At 46.5% G+C, this 15,457-nt stretch overlaps 1 pseudogene; it reads left to right on the forward strand.

The window, feature by feature from the left end:
* Positions 1-15,457, forward strand: part of LOC120700880 — a 146,231-nt pseudogene that overhangs the window by 6,778 nt on the left and 123,996 nt on the right.

A 15,457-nucleotide genomic window follows, 5' to 3' on the forward strand; every position in this document is an offset into this window, starting at 1 on the left:
CTGCACAACTTGCACATGAATATTTGGTGAAGCAAGTGCATGAGCATTTTCATTCATGAACTTTTCATGTGAACATTGACCAGCAATGGTCGCAGTGGAACAACCAACTTTGCCAACTTCCAATGGCAATGAAACACCAACAGTTTTAGTGGAACCATCAATCTTATATCAGGTAGAACATTTTCAACTTGACTTTGAATAGATTTGTCACTCATACTTGGTGATGCAATAGCAGAAATTTTCTTCTTGAATGGAAATGATGCTTGTTTACTTCCAACAATCAATGGCACTTTGGGCTTGGAATCAGCATGTAACCATGTAGCACTGTCTTTGTACAAGCTAATGCATCGTGAAATTGCATCTTTCTGCAACTCTTTAATTTTCCTCTCCTCATGGTTTCCACCTCTATGATGTCGGCGACCAAAACGATATTGGGAATGATTATCATCATCCACATTTTCAGATTCATCATTGTCACTATGTCTTCGACCTTGTCCCCTTCTTCTATCATGTGCAGCACCTCAGTTCGTCCTTCCTTGTTCTCTTCTTCTTCTAGCAACAGCTCCTGCACTTTCTTCACCATCATCACCAAGGTTACTTGCGTTATGTTGACATTGGCTACGTCCTCTAATTTCAGCCATAAGAGCGTGGAGATCTTGGGTCAACCTCTCCTGCCTTTCTTCCATGCTTTGCCTCAACTCATTGAATTGTGTCATGGTTACACAATCGTCAATCTCAGGTTGACCAAACATCTTCCTGTACAATCAGTAAGTACAAAGCAACAATATATGTGGAATAGGGTAAAAAAAATATGTGGAATCTCACAACCTCTCTTCTCTTACCAACCAAAGCTCTTATGAATTCCCTACGGGTTACAGAGATACAAATGTGTGGTGGAAACAAAAAGTGATGGTTAGGCAAATTCAAGACCGAGGTACCGATTATGACGGCTTGTATGTGGAGCTTGGTGGGGAGCATTACACAAGGAAAACAATTTGAATTCTAGTTGCTGTAAAGATAAGTAACAATCCAAACTAGAAGTTATTTGCCTAGTGCTGACCACAAGATATGAGAGATATAAATGGATCACACACACGCACAAAGAAAAATTCCAGAGTTGATGCAAACAAGGAATATGATTGGGATGCAAGTGTTGCAATCAAACCCAATCAAAATTTCACACCAACAGCGATAGCAGACTGGTTGTACAACTTGATATGAAAACTTTCAGCACTTGTGCATACAATAATCTGATCCGTCTCTTTGTTTTGCAACTTTCTCAACACATTTTTTTGCAACTTTCTTTCTTCTTATTTTTTTACTCTCTATTTTTTTGGACTATACTGAACAAGACCAAATATAACACTTGCACAAATTCAGAATGATAAAACCAAGTATAACCAACAACTATCTTGACAGGATAAAAAGTTTACGCAAAGGATAGAATCAGTTTACTTTTTTTGTGGGAATTTTCAGATATATGGAAAGGCACAAAAGGACACGCAAATGATGATATGATCAGTAGCTAAACAAAGACTCTAGTGGACTAAAACTTAATCAAACTCACTAGAAAAATAGATTGTAACAAATGCTATGACATATTTTTTTTGGCTTTCTGGTAGATAGGACGAAGGTAAAATTATATGTAGCTAAGGATAAAGAATCCTACCATGGCAACGAAAGCTTTGATACCAGATGATACATCACGGGGTCCCGATCTTCACAATGTATCTAGCTGTAGAACAGCAAGATAACTTGTTGCAAGCAGCGATAACTAGAGCCACCTAGCAAATAAAACTCAAAGCCAACCACCGTCTTTGACTGGCAACCAGAATCGAGGATTCGCCCAACCACACTCTCAAAGAACCAACCAACACAACCTACAATCAAACAAGGCAAACCCTGAAGGGAGTAGGAGCACCAATTGGGAGCAGATCAAGCCGCCACTTCTGCAATCCCGCGAAGGAAATCACAAGAGCAAAGGGTTAGAGATCACTCTCTAAATTTTGTTAGCACACAGCTGAACAAAAGGGGTTCTATTTCATTCTCAAAGTCTCGTTCAATCTCTGAGATACATGGTATTTATACAAGGAACAACCCTCCTTGTTAGGCGTGAATGTATCTTAGAGTTTCTAGGGTTATAGTAGCTCAAGAGTCTCCACGAACAGAAATCCCGAAGAGCCTCAGATGGCTGATGGTCTTCTGTGCAGTCTCCACCAAGTCAGTCATAACTCTCTATTGGGAAGTCCAAATGACATGAGGTTTGTTGCTTTGAAAACTTAACTTGATAAGTTTACACACCATGTGCAGCAATGCACCATGAAACATTGTATAGTGGTACAGTTTTGCATGGGAAGTTAAACTTTTAGTAGACTGTTGACCTTCTGACCAGTCTTCAGTTAAGTACTCGAATCTCATTAGTGGGTAATTTTAAGTACACCTTTTGAATGGTACTGGAAATTAGACTTGATAAGCTTTCCAAAATGTCCTCATTGACCATTATACCTTTTGGGAATCAAAAGTTATGACTGCTTCTTTTAGACTGTTCTGCAGGACTTGTCGGGTTCGATCGTGGTCTTTCTCTATATTCTTCTCCTTTTGTATTCTTGCCATCCTCCTTGGTGAACCTGAGCAATAGAAATACACATGACTTAGGCAGTATATAATTCTCATTAATATTAAAATGAATTTCACAAAATAGCGCGTTCACCTCTTGTTGTGGTTTCTTAGCTCGGCTTCGTGTAATTGGTCCATCAAAGAGTTGGGCTGGTGTCGTTTTAGGTGATACTTGAGTTGGTGTAACTTGAATTGGAAGTTGTAACATGTTACTTGGTGGTGTGGTCGACGTGGTCATATCACAATGCCTCCTCCAAGTACGACTTCGTCAAGGTCAAGGTCTGGCTCAGGGAGAATGCCGACCACTACTACGTCCTCTCCAGGTTCTTCCTCAGCAGGATGCTCATCGTCACAAAGGTCCAATCTTTCCTCTCTCTCTCTCTCTCTCTCTCTTGTTTCTTATTAACTCTTTCTATCAATCAATCCATTGCCCCTCTTTGTTTGTTTTAACACAACACATATTACTTGTCATACATGTAGATTCCTAATCATGTCACCATCAAGATCGCCCTTTGAAGCGTCCCCACATAAGTAGAGACTATAATGTGATACAAATATCAATCCCAGGAGGCTGATAACACATTTATTCAACAGATGGTACAGTCACCGTACAAACCTCCGAGGAGGCGGACACTCGATACAAATGATAATAAGTAATAAAATAGCTACGGTGATACACCAGAGAACGACCTAGACAGTCACCAGCTCAGGCTCAGAATGATGCGCTAGCATAATCATCTTGCAGAGGGCCAACACCATAGGCAAGGTTGGGGTTCGGAAGCAACCTCTACTCAATGTCTTCAACAACAAAGTCTGGATCTTCTTCTGGAGAAAAACAACAAAAATATATCAGGTGAGTACAAATGTACTCAACAAGTCCAACCCCATCCACGGAGGGGGTAACACAGATATGCACAGGATAAATCAAGGATAGGGCTGAGGTTTATTTGTGATAAAGCTAGATTTTACACATGCAGGGGTTTAGTTTTGAAAAGATTTTCTTAAATCGGTTCCTTCTTAACCGAATCATGAGTGGGGTTGATCCTACACAAAGGATCCAAGTTTTAATGCTACCGGACTCCTCATCTGCAGTAGCTCATGGCACAACAGCTGGACATCTTCCAAAACAACTCACAATGTGAAAACATCCCTCCCAAAAGTCTAGTTGTGTGACCAAACCGTAACCCACTCAATACCGTGAGCACGGCTATTCGAATAGGTTTTACACTCTGCAGAGGTGTGCAACTTTACCCACAAGTGGGGTACCACAGCACGATCACCTTAGTGTCGGTGCAGATCCCATCAAAGCCATTACGCACCTTAGCTAGATCTGACTAGCCAACACGGGCTCCACCAAGGGGCCATTGACCTAACACCAAGGTTTAACTGGGGCATAAGTCACCATGACCTTATCCCTTCTCCTTGGTCACCCGTTGCTCTCAGCTCTCCTGATGGCTATCAGACTAACTAGTGGGGTTTATGCTAAGCCGTTGCCACATACAACGGTCGAGTGGTTTGCACGATAGTTGAGTCAGGCAAGATGACACATCAACTCGGTCCTTAATTGTGACATGATTGCTATCTCCCAACCTCCTTGCTCTACCACAATGGTACGAGCCTCCAACACATGACAATCCACCCAGGGAATGCCATTCATCCATCCTATCCTAATATTTTATTCTTTATAACCCAATTTCCCTTTTCTCAATACTCACGCATTTTCCTTTTTATAGAGCATGTTGCAACCATTTTAGAGTGTAATAAAATGAGTACCGGGTCCTAAGCGGCGCTCTAGTAGCGATCAACATCCAAATAGAATAAATCATATTTAGACATTAATCTAGGTGGTCAAGGAATGGTTATAACAAATCAAGGGGTGGCTATCCAACCATATTTTCAGCAGTAAAAACATATGAAATTTTGTAAAACAGGCAAATAGGTTGTGTTTATAAAACTGGGTCAAAATATGCAATCAAAGGATGAGATTGAACTTGCCGTCTTCAAAGCCTTCCAGGAGGCCCTGATAAAGGTACTATCCTTCAGGTTCGGGGTCACGGTACTGATCCTCACACACCTGCTCGCGGTACTGCTCGTCGATAGGTTCTCCCTCGTTCACACCGTGATCTACGGTGCACACAAACAAACACACAATAAAGGTTTTATCGTCGAGCTCGAATCAGGAATAACTTAAGAAACAATGGTAGAAAGGATATTTTTGGGAGATTTCTTAATGGCATAGCCGGAATTATGTTAGAAATGGCATGGTAAAGTTTCGGGGCAAACGGAGGATTTTTGGCGCATGAAATGATAGGCCGAAGAGGGGTTTAGGGGCTAAACAAGGATCCGGGGGCCCATTTGTAATTATTTCTGGGAGTGGCAAGACTTGAATAGAATTTTGGAAAAGGTTCGGGCTACTCTGGAAATTGGGCAGGGACCTACTCATAAATATTTTATATAGTGGAGGGGCTTATTCATTAAAAGAAATAAGAGAGGGCCTCTTTGTAATTATTTTGGGGATGGCAAGGACTTGATTGGAATTTTTGAAAATATTTGGGCTATTCTAAAAATGGGCAGGGGTATAACTGGAATTAATTTTATATGGTACAGGGGTTATTTCCTAAATAGGGAAACATGGAGGGTTTATTTGGAAAAGGACATAGGAGGGGAAGGGTTCCTAAAAGAATAGAGAGGAAGGGAGGGGCCTTGGGGGAAAATTGCCCCTTCTTCTTCCTCCTGTCGACCGAAACAGGGGAGGACGCATGGGGGGCGGCGGCGCTTGGGGCTGGCGGCCCTGGGGGCTTGGCGGCGCTCGGGAAGAAGGGGAAAACGGAGAGGGAGGCGCGGGGAATTGATTCCCGCCCTCACCTTGCGCGGAGGCGGCCCGAGGCGGCCTGCCCATGGCGGCGGGCGGAGGTGGCCAGCAGCTGCTCTGTTGGCGGCGCTGCGGGGTGAGGGAGGGGGCACGCGTTGGTGGAGGTGGTCTTGGTGGTGGTGGGGAGCAGCGGGGAGGGGTATTTATAGGCCGGGCTGGGGCGAGGAGGAGGGGCCGCGGTGGCCGGCCGGTGAGCTTCGAAGGATAGTGATTAACGGAGGTGGGGCTTGCTTCGATGTCGTGGAGCGGCACGGTGGTGCTCGGAGGTGACGGCGAGGTGACGGGCGGCTCAGAGAAGGACGGCAAGTGGGCAAGTGGAGGGGGGCGGTGCCCAGGGGTGGTGCGGCGGCCAACGGCGAGGTGCCGCGCGGCGGCGTGCTACACGAGAGCTCAGCTCCGTGTGAGCTCTGCTGCTACTACTTGGGCACGTGCGCGTCGAGGCAGGCAAGGGGGCACGGCTGCACAGGGAGGGTAGGCAGAGGGGACCGTTGGTGGGGGTGATTGCCGGCGCCGAGCTGCTCTTCTCGTGCCGCACGTGGGAGGAAGGAGGAGGAGGGAGAAGGAAGAAAGGGAAGGAGGGAGAAAAAGAAAAGAGAAAAGGAAAAAAAGGAAAAGGAAAAGGGAAAAGAAAAATGGAGAGAGAGAGAGAGAAAGAAAGAGAGCTGTCGGCGGGATTCGCGGCGGCTGTCGGCCACGCGCGCGCTGCGGCATCAGTCGGAAGCGACTCGCACGCGGAATGAGGAAAAGGGGAACACAAGGACGGGGATTGAATTTGGGTTTTGGAACGGCGGATCATCGGAAAAAGATTTCGGGTAATTAGGAGCTCAGACAGAAGAGAATTTGGAATGATTTGAGCTCAGCGACGAAAAAGATTTTGGAAAATAATATTTTTAACGGGTGACTTATGAGAGCTAGTCCGGTTAAAGTACGTTCCCCTACTTCTGACCACATCAAAGGGGTTCTACAGTTTCTTCCATAAAGAGCCTCAAAAGGCGACATGCCCAAGCTTGCTTGGTTGTTTTTGTTGTATGAAAACTCAGCATAGGGCAAACTCCTTTCCCAATCCTTACCATAGGTAAGGACGCAAGCTCTTAGCATATCCTCCATAATCGGGTTTACCCTTTCAGTCTGTCCATCAGTCTACGGGTGATAGGCCGAACTAAAATCCAACTTTGTGCCCATGGCTTTATGCAGGCTTTTCCAAAACTTAGAGGTAAATTGGGTCCCTCTATTTGAAACGATTTTGCTGGGCACACCATGCAACTTTACTATGTTATTCACATAGAGCTGGGCTAGCTTTTCTCCTCCATAGTTGGTCCGTACGGGTACGAAGTGAGCGACTTTGGTGAGCCGGTCCACTATTACCCAAATGGAATCATAACCTTTCTGGGTCTTGGGCAATCCTACCACAAAATCCATTCCTATCTCGTCCCATTTCCAAACTGGGATAGGTAGGGGTTGCAGTAATCCTGCTAGCTTCTGATGCTCAGTTTTGATATTTTGACATGTGTCGCAATGGGCCATGAACTAGGCAATGTCCGACTTCATTCCATTCCACCAATACTTTTGTTTTAAATCAGAATACATTTTGGTGGACCCTGGGTGAATAGAATATGCCGGGTTATGAGCCTCATCCATAATCATTTGCCGGAAGTCCCCTTCTTTGGGCACACAGATTATATTCTTGTACCACAAGGTTCCTTTTTCGTCTACTCAGTAATCCGGTGCTTTGTTTTCTCCGGTATGTTTGCGGATTCTCATTAAATCCTTGTATGATCCTTGGGCTTTTCTAATTCTGTCCTCCAGGGCAGGTCGGACACTCAGCTTGTGGCTGGTGCCTCGAGGGACAATGTGCACATTCAATCGTGCCATTTTCTCTTGTAGATGGGCATCCTTGGGTCCATAAGATTTCCGGCTTGAGGCATCGGCTACCACGTTAGCTTTGCCGGGGTGGTAATAGATTTCCAGATTATAATTCTTAACCAATTCCAGCCATCTCCTTTGCCTTAAGTTCAAATCTGGCTGGGTGAAGATATACTTCAAACTCTTATGGTCGGTGTAAATCTCGCACTTATTTCCAATCAAGTAATGTCTCCAAATCTTAAGGGCATGCACTACGGCTGCAAACTACTCTAGATCATGTGTTGTGTAATTCTGCTCATGAGGCCTGAGCTGTCGGGAGGCATAAGCTACTACCTTCCCGTCTTGCATCAGTACACAATCCAATCCTTGTCGTGATGCGTCACAATAAATGACAAAATCCAGATGAATATCTAGTAGGATTAGTACTGGGGCGGTTGTCAATCTTCTCTTCAATTCCTGGAAACTCCTTTCGCAAGACTCCGTCCAAACAAACTTCTTTTCCTTCTTAAGTAGCTCTGTCATTGGCCGGGCTATCTTGGAGAATCCTTCAGTGAACCTCCGATAATACCCAGCTAATGCAAGAAAGCTTCTGATTTCACTAACATTGGTCGGATGCTGCCAATTGGAAACTGCCTCAACCTTCTCGGGGTCGACTGCTACTCCTTCTACGGTCAGAATATGACTAAGAAAGGCTACTTTCTCGAGCCAAAATTCACACTTGCTGAACTTGGCATATAGCTTATGTGCTCTTAGCTTTTCCAGGACCACTCTAAGGTGTTGCTCATGCTCTTCAGCACTTTTGGAGTAGATGAGTATGTCGTCAATAAAGTCTATGATAAACTTATCCAACTCGTCCATAAATACCTTGTTCATGAGGTTCATGAAATAAGCAGGTGCATTAGTGAGTCCAAATGACATCACAGCAAACTCAAACTGCCCATAACGGGTGACAAAAGCTGTCTTTGAGATGTCACTTTCCTTAATTTTGAGATGATAATATCCTGACCTCAGATCAATCTTGGAGAAGTACTTGGCTCCTTTTAGCTGATCAAAAAGATCATCAATCCTGGGGAGGGGGTACTTATTCTTGATGGTAACCTCATTCAGTGCACGATAATCTACACACAACCTCATACTCCCATCCTTCTTCTTGACAAACAGGACTGGGGCTCCCCACGGGGATGAACTAGGCCTGATAAAACCACTTCATTGTAACTCTTCTAGTTGTTTCTTCAACTCTGCTAGTTCTGAGGCTGCCATCCTATAGGGTCTCTTGGCAATAGGAGAGGTCCCGGGGATAAAATCTATGACAAACTCTATATCTCTGTCTAGTGGCATTCCGGGGAGTTCTTCCGGGAAAATATCAGGGTACTCGTTCACAACTGGAACTCCTTCTAGGGATTTCCCATCCATACTGAAAACCAATGGGTCTGGTCCACTTCCCCGGGTATGGCAAGTTAATTGTATCCCATCTGAGTTGGTTAGGTGTACTACCTTGTCAGCACAACCTATGAGGCCATTGTGTAGGCTTAACCAGTCCATTCCAAGGATAATGTCTATTCCCTTAGACTTAAGTACTACTAGGTCTGCTAGAAATTCTACCCCACTTAAATTGATCCTTACCCGTAAACAACCTAGTTGACACTTGATGTCACCTCCAGGCGTCCGGGTTAATAGGGGTGTTTTTAGTAGTACTGTAGGTATTTTATGTTTATCCACAAAGCTTGACAACATAAATGAGTGTGATGCTCCAGAATCAAATAATACTGTTGCCAGAGTTGAGCTGACTAGAAACTCACCAAGCACCACTCCTTGTGCACCCCGAGCCTCCTGCGCGTTGATGTGGTTGACGCGGGCTCGTCCATAAGGCTGCTGGCTGTTGTTGTTGACCTTGTTGTTGCCGACGGGGACATATCTGAGGGGTAAGCAGGGTCCGAAAATTCTAGGCTTAATCCCTTTTTGAACATGTCCTGCTTCTTTTCATCTTGTCCACTTCCTCTGGTGCATAGCGGGCAAGTTCCATGAACTGGTAGGTGTATTCTTCCACAGACATGCTCCCTTGCTGCAGTGTGCGGAACTCATTCACCTTGCGCTTTATGGTGGCTGCAAGGATATGGTAGCGACGGAACTCTTTCACAAATTCGTTCCAAGTGATGGAGGTGGCATCTTCAGCAGCGGCACATTAATTCTCCCACCAAGCTAAGGCAGTTCCTGTGAGTTGGTGAGCTGCCAGAAGAACTTTGTCTCGTCTTGGCATTCGAATGGGTCGAGCTTTCTTTCGATTACACGAAGCTAGTCATCTGCCTCCAAGGGGTTGCTAGATCCGGCAAAAGTGGGTGGCTTGGTTCTCAGGAAAGCTGTCAGCTTGTCATTCATGGTCTGCTCTCGTGGCCGCTTATTGATGATGGCATTAGCCAGGGCTTCCAGTATGAGGGTCTGATTGTTTATTGCCTGTGCCAGGTCTCCGACAGGTGGAGGTGGTGGCAGTGGCACTTCTCCTTCATCCTAGTTCACTTCCTATTCTCTGAGAGGGTCTTGTCTGTGCCCATTTTGCAGTCCTCCTGCGCCAGGGGCTGCAGAGTTCCAACTATGGGAGGCTCTTGAATCGTGCCGGGAAGCCATCTGTAGATTGGATAGAGTTTTTGTGAGATTGGAATTAGGATTAAGTGATGTTTAAGTTATTTAGTTCGTATTTTTGAAAAGACAGAATCCACCTCCTGCCGAAGGCACACCCACTAACAACAAACACACAGACTAGCAAGCAACAAGCACAAACAACTTCATTACTGCAAGGGGGGTACAACACTGGGGCATGGCCAAAATGCGTACTACACCGGGGTACACAACTCCAAAAGAAGGGGGCACAACCCTAACTTCGGACCACGCAGCTTCATCCCTTGACGGTCACTAGCACTTAGGCGGACTCATTGGCTTGAGTGGGTTCTCCCCTTGGAAGAGAACTAACATCCTCCAGGGGAATGAGCACTCCTTGCTCGCCGTTCTCTAGGTCTCCATTTTCCAGGGGTGCTCAGCAGATTCTCCTTCAATAGCGTCAGTAGGCCCTTCAGGGTTCTCGGGTGGGGCTTGTGGGGTCCCAAAAAGTGGTCCCCATCCCATGATGGGCGTACCAAGTAGGACATGGATTTCTCCAATTGCCGGGACTGGCGTTCCACTTCTAGTCCATTCTTGTATACGCAGGTCCCGAGCCTGCCTGAGGCTCTCTTGGGCAACCGCTTCACTACTGACCGCGGCTGCGGCTCTTGCCTCGGCTTGAGCCACCCGGATTTGATGCATTCTTATTGCGAGCTCTGCTTGCTCGGCCCGATGGGTCTGCACCCTCATGATGCTGGCTTGCTCGTCAAAGATCTGATCCAAGGAGGCTAGGTAAGTAGCCACTTGGTACAAGGGGTCCTCTTCATGGCGGCGCCGTTCTAGGCTTCTCATGCGATCCTCCCAAACTGGGGTTCTGATGGCCGGAGAAAAGATCCTCATTGGTGTGGGGGCGAGATGTTCCTCGAAAATCTGACACAGATAACGGAGCGCCTTCCTGACGACCATGGGATAGGTGTCTTGGTACCTAAACCCAGTGGTGGTCACTCGCCATGGCTGGATGTCGAGGTAGCGATCACTTTTGGCGATGACCAGGATCACCCTGCAGCGAAGGGTACCATGGTGCTCGTACTCCTTGCTGTAGTACCTTGGGCATTCCGAAACACCAAGGCTCTCCAGGGCATTGATCAAAAGGCTGGGGAAGCCAGGTGAAGCTGGGCAAAGGCCCTGGGTCCATCCTTCCTCAGCCATCTAGAACAGGCAAGAGTCAGTGGTGAGTATTTGTGTGGAAAAAGGATTAAGCAAGGAAAGTTCTAATGTGGAAAGGCTTAGAAAAAGGGTTTCGATCCTAGGGGTCACGTCCTACGGCCAACCTATGGCTCTGATACCACCTGAAGCGTCCCCACATAAGTAGAGACTCAAATGTGATACAAATATCAGTCTCAGGAGGCTGATAACACATTTATTCAACAGATGATACAGTCATCGTACAAACCTCCGAGGAGGCGGACACTCGATACAAATGATAATAAGTAATAAAATAGCTACGGTGATACACCAGAGCATGCCCCAGACAGTCTCCAGCTCTGGCTCAGAGTGATGCACTAGCAGAATCATCTTGCAGAGGGCCAACACCACAGGCAAGGTTGGGGTTCGGACGCAACCTCTACTCGACGTCTTCAACAACAAAGTCTAGATCTTCTTCTGGAGAAAAACAACAAAAAATATATCGGGTGAGTACAAAAGTACTCAACAAGTCCAACCCCATCCACGGACGCGGTAACACAGATATGCACAGGATAAATCAAAGATAGGGCTGAGGTTTATTTGTGGTAAAGCTAGATTTTACACATGCAGGGGTTTTGTTTTGAAAAGATTTTCTAAAAGCGGTTCCTTCTTAACCGAATCATGAGTGGGGTTGATCCTACACAAAGAATCCAAGTTTTAATGCTACTGGACTCCTCATCCACAGTAGCTCACGGCACAACTGCCGGACATCTTCCAAAACAACTCACACTGTGAAAACATCCCTCACAAAAGTCTAGTTGTGTGACCAAACCGTAACCCGCTCAATATCGTGAGCATGGCTATTCGAATAGGTTTTACACTCTGCAGAGGTGTGCAACTTTACCCACAAGTGGGGTACTACAACACGATCACCTTAGTGTCGGTGTAGATCCCATCAAAGCCATTACCCTCCTTAGCTAGATCTGACTAGGCAACACGGGCTCCACCAAGGGGTGATTGACCTGACACCGAGGTTTAACTGGGGCATAAGTCACCACGACCTTATCCCTTCTCCTTGGTCACCCGTTGCTCTCAGCTCTCCTAATGGCTATAAGACTAACTAGTGCAGTTTATGCTATGCCGTTCCCACATACAACGGTCGAGTTGTTTGTACGATAGTTGAGTCAGGCAAGATGACACATCAACTCGGTCCTTAATTGTGACAGGATGGCTATCTCCCAACCTCCTTGCTCTACCACAATGGTACGAGCCTCCAACGCATGACAATACACCCAGGGAATGCCATTCATCCATCCTATCCTAACATTTTATTCTTTATAACCCAATTTCCGTTTTCTCAATACTCACGCATTTTCCTTTTTATATAGCATGTTACAACCATTTTAGAGTGTAATAAAACGAGTACCGGGTCCTAAGCGGCGCTCTAGCAGCGATCAACATCCAAATAGAATAAATCATATTTAGACATTAATCTAGGTGGTCCAGTAATGGTTATAACAAATCAAGGGGTGTCTATCCAACCATGTTTTCAGCAGTAAAAATATATACAATTTTGCAAAACAGGCCAATAGGTTGTGTTTATAAAACTGGGTCAAAATATGCAATCAAAGGATGAGATTGAACTTGCCGTCTTCAAAGCCTTCCAAGAGGTCCTGATCGAGGTACCGTCCTTCGGTTTCGGGGTCGCGGTACTGATCCTCGCACACCTGCTCGTGGTACTACTCGTCGACGGGTTCTCCCTCGTTCACACCATGATCTACGGCGCACACAAACAAACACACAATAAAGAAAAAGAAATAAAGGTTTAATCGTTGAGCTCGAATCAGGAATAACTTAAGAAATGATGGTAGAAAGGATATTTTTGGGAGATTTCTTAATGGCATGGCCGAAATTATGTTAGAAATGGCGTGTAAAGTTTTGGGGCAAACAGAGGATTTTTGGCGCATGAAATGATAGGCCGAAGAGGGGTTTAGGGGCTAAACAAGGATCCAGGGGCCCATTTGTAATTATTTCTGGGAGTGGCAGGACTTGAATAGAATTTTGGAAAAGGTTCGGGCTACTCTGGGAATTAGGTAGGGACCTACTCATAAATATTTTATATAGTGGAGGGGCTTATTCATTAAAAGAAATAAGAGAGGGCTTCTTTGTAATTATTTTTGGGATGGCAAGGACTTGATTAGAATTATAGAAAATATCTAGGCTATTCTAAAAATGGGCAGGGGTCTAACTGGAATTATTTTTATATGGTACAGGGGTTATTTCCTAAATAGGGAAACATGTAGGGTTTATTTGGAAATGGACATAGGAGGGGAGGGTTCTTAAAAGAATAGAGAGGAAGGGAGGGGCCTAGGGGCAAAATTGCCCCTTCTTCTTCCTCCTGTCGACCGAAACAGGGGAGGGCGCATGGGGGCGGCGGCGCTAGGGGCTGGCGGCCCTAGGGGCTTGGCGGCTCTCGGGAAGAAGGGGAAAACGGAGAGGGAGGCGCGGGGAATCGATTCCCGCCCTCACCTTGCGCAAAGGCGGCCCAAGGCGGCCTGCCCACGGTGGTGGGCGGAGGTGGCCGGCGGTTGCTCTGTTGGCGGCGCTGCGGGGCGATGGAGGGGGCGCGCGGTGGTGGAGGTGGTCTTGGTGGTGGTGGGGAGCAGCGGGGAGGGGTATTTATAGGCCGGGCTGGGGCGAGGAGGAGGGGCCGCGGTGGCCGGCCGGTGAGCTTTGAAGGACGGCGATTAACGGAGGTGGGGCTTGCTTCGTTGTTGTGGAGTGGCGCGGTGGTGCTCGGAGGCGACGACGAGGTGACGGGCGGCGCAGAGAAGGACGACAAGTGGGCAAGTGGAGGGGGGGCGGTGCCCAGGGGTGGTGCGGCGGCCAACGGCGAGGTGCCGCGCGGCGGCGTGCTGCACGAGAGCTCGGCTCCGTACGAGCTCTGCTGCTACTGCTTGGGCGCGCGCATGTCGAGGCGGGCAAGGGGGCATGGCTGCGCAGGGAGGGTAGGCAGAGGGGGCCGCTTGTGGGGGCGATGGCCGGCGCCGAGCTGCTCTGCTCATGTCACGTGTGGGAGGAAGGAGGAGGAGGGAGAAGGAAGAAAGGGAAGGAAGGAGAAAAAGAAAAGAGAAAAGGAAAAAAAAAGAAAAAGAAAAAGGGAAAAAGAAAAATGGAGAGAGAGAGAGAAAGAGAGAGAGCTGTCGGCGGGATTCGCAGCGGCGGTCGGCCACGCGCGCGCAGCTGCGTCAGTCGGAAGCGACTCGCACACGGAACGAGGAAAAGGGGAACACAAGGACGGGGATTGAATTCGGGTGTCGGAACAGCGGATCATCGGAAAAAGATTTTGGGGAATCAGGAGCTCGGACAGGAGAGAATTTGGAATGATTTGAGCTCAGCGACAAAAAAGATTTTGGAAAATAATATTTTTAGCGGGTGATTTATTTGGGCGTATTTTCGAGATGTTACACCCTTGGGCTCAAGAAGCTGCTTGTCGGCAACAGCCTGCTTGATGTGTATGGAATATCACTATACCTTGTTTCTCATCACCTTTATGCCCCTCTCATTCTGCTGTGCTGTCATGGTCATGCTATGCATGTTGCACCTCCCCACCATCTATCCTGTTTTCATGCTAGCCTTCTAATAATCTTGTCGGCTCATCCTCTTTTCAACTCCTGGACTTCACCATTTTGCAGTTCCTAGAGTGATCTAGAGGCTAATCTATTCAAGGTAAGGCACCTTCCTGTTCCGGGGAAGGAATACCTGCTGCATGCTACTTTCTCAACTGATAACCCCAACTTCTCTTCCTTTCTTCCACAACTTATGGAGAAACATGGATATGGGGAGGACTATATAAATCGCTATAAAATGATGACAAGGTACTCTACTATGCGCCTATGCCTAGTACTTTAAGCAAATTCTTCTTATCTCTTACTTCAGCGGCATTCAAATAACATGTTTCTGCTGCGCTTATCCCTGACTGCATGCAGGTTCCATCATCAAAGAGTACCACTAGTAATTGGTGTGTGGAACTGCCTATACTAGAAAATCAACAATTGCTACGCATCTTGCTTAGAGGCTCAATTTGCCTAATGTTTTACAGGTTTAGTTATCTTCGCCACATCATCACTCATGTATCATATGCTTTGCTTCAGTACCCTTGTTCATCTTGACTACCATTTTTACTGACTATAACATGCAGAAAGATATGGTGCACGAGCAGCTGCGGACATCAACAGAGTAAGTTGCCTCTTATTTTTTTCAGTCTTTCCAAAGAACTGTGGACCACTCGTGATTCGAATTTGGACATATAAATTAACACATGAAGTG

This window comes from Panicum virgatum, chromosome 3K, assembly GCF_016808335.1.
Source record: "Panicum virgatum strain AP13 chromosome 3K, P.virgatum_v5, whole genome shotgun sequence".
NCBI lineage: Eukaryota > Viridiplantae > Streptophyta > Magnoliopsida > Poales > Poaceae > Panicum > Panicum virgatum.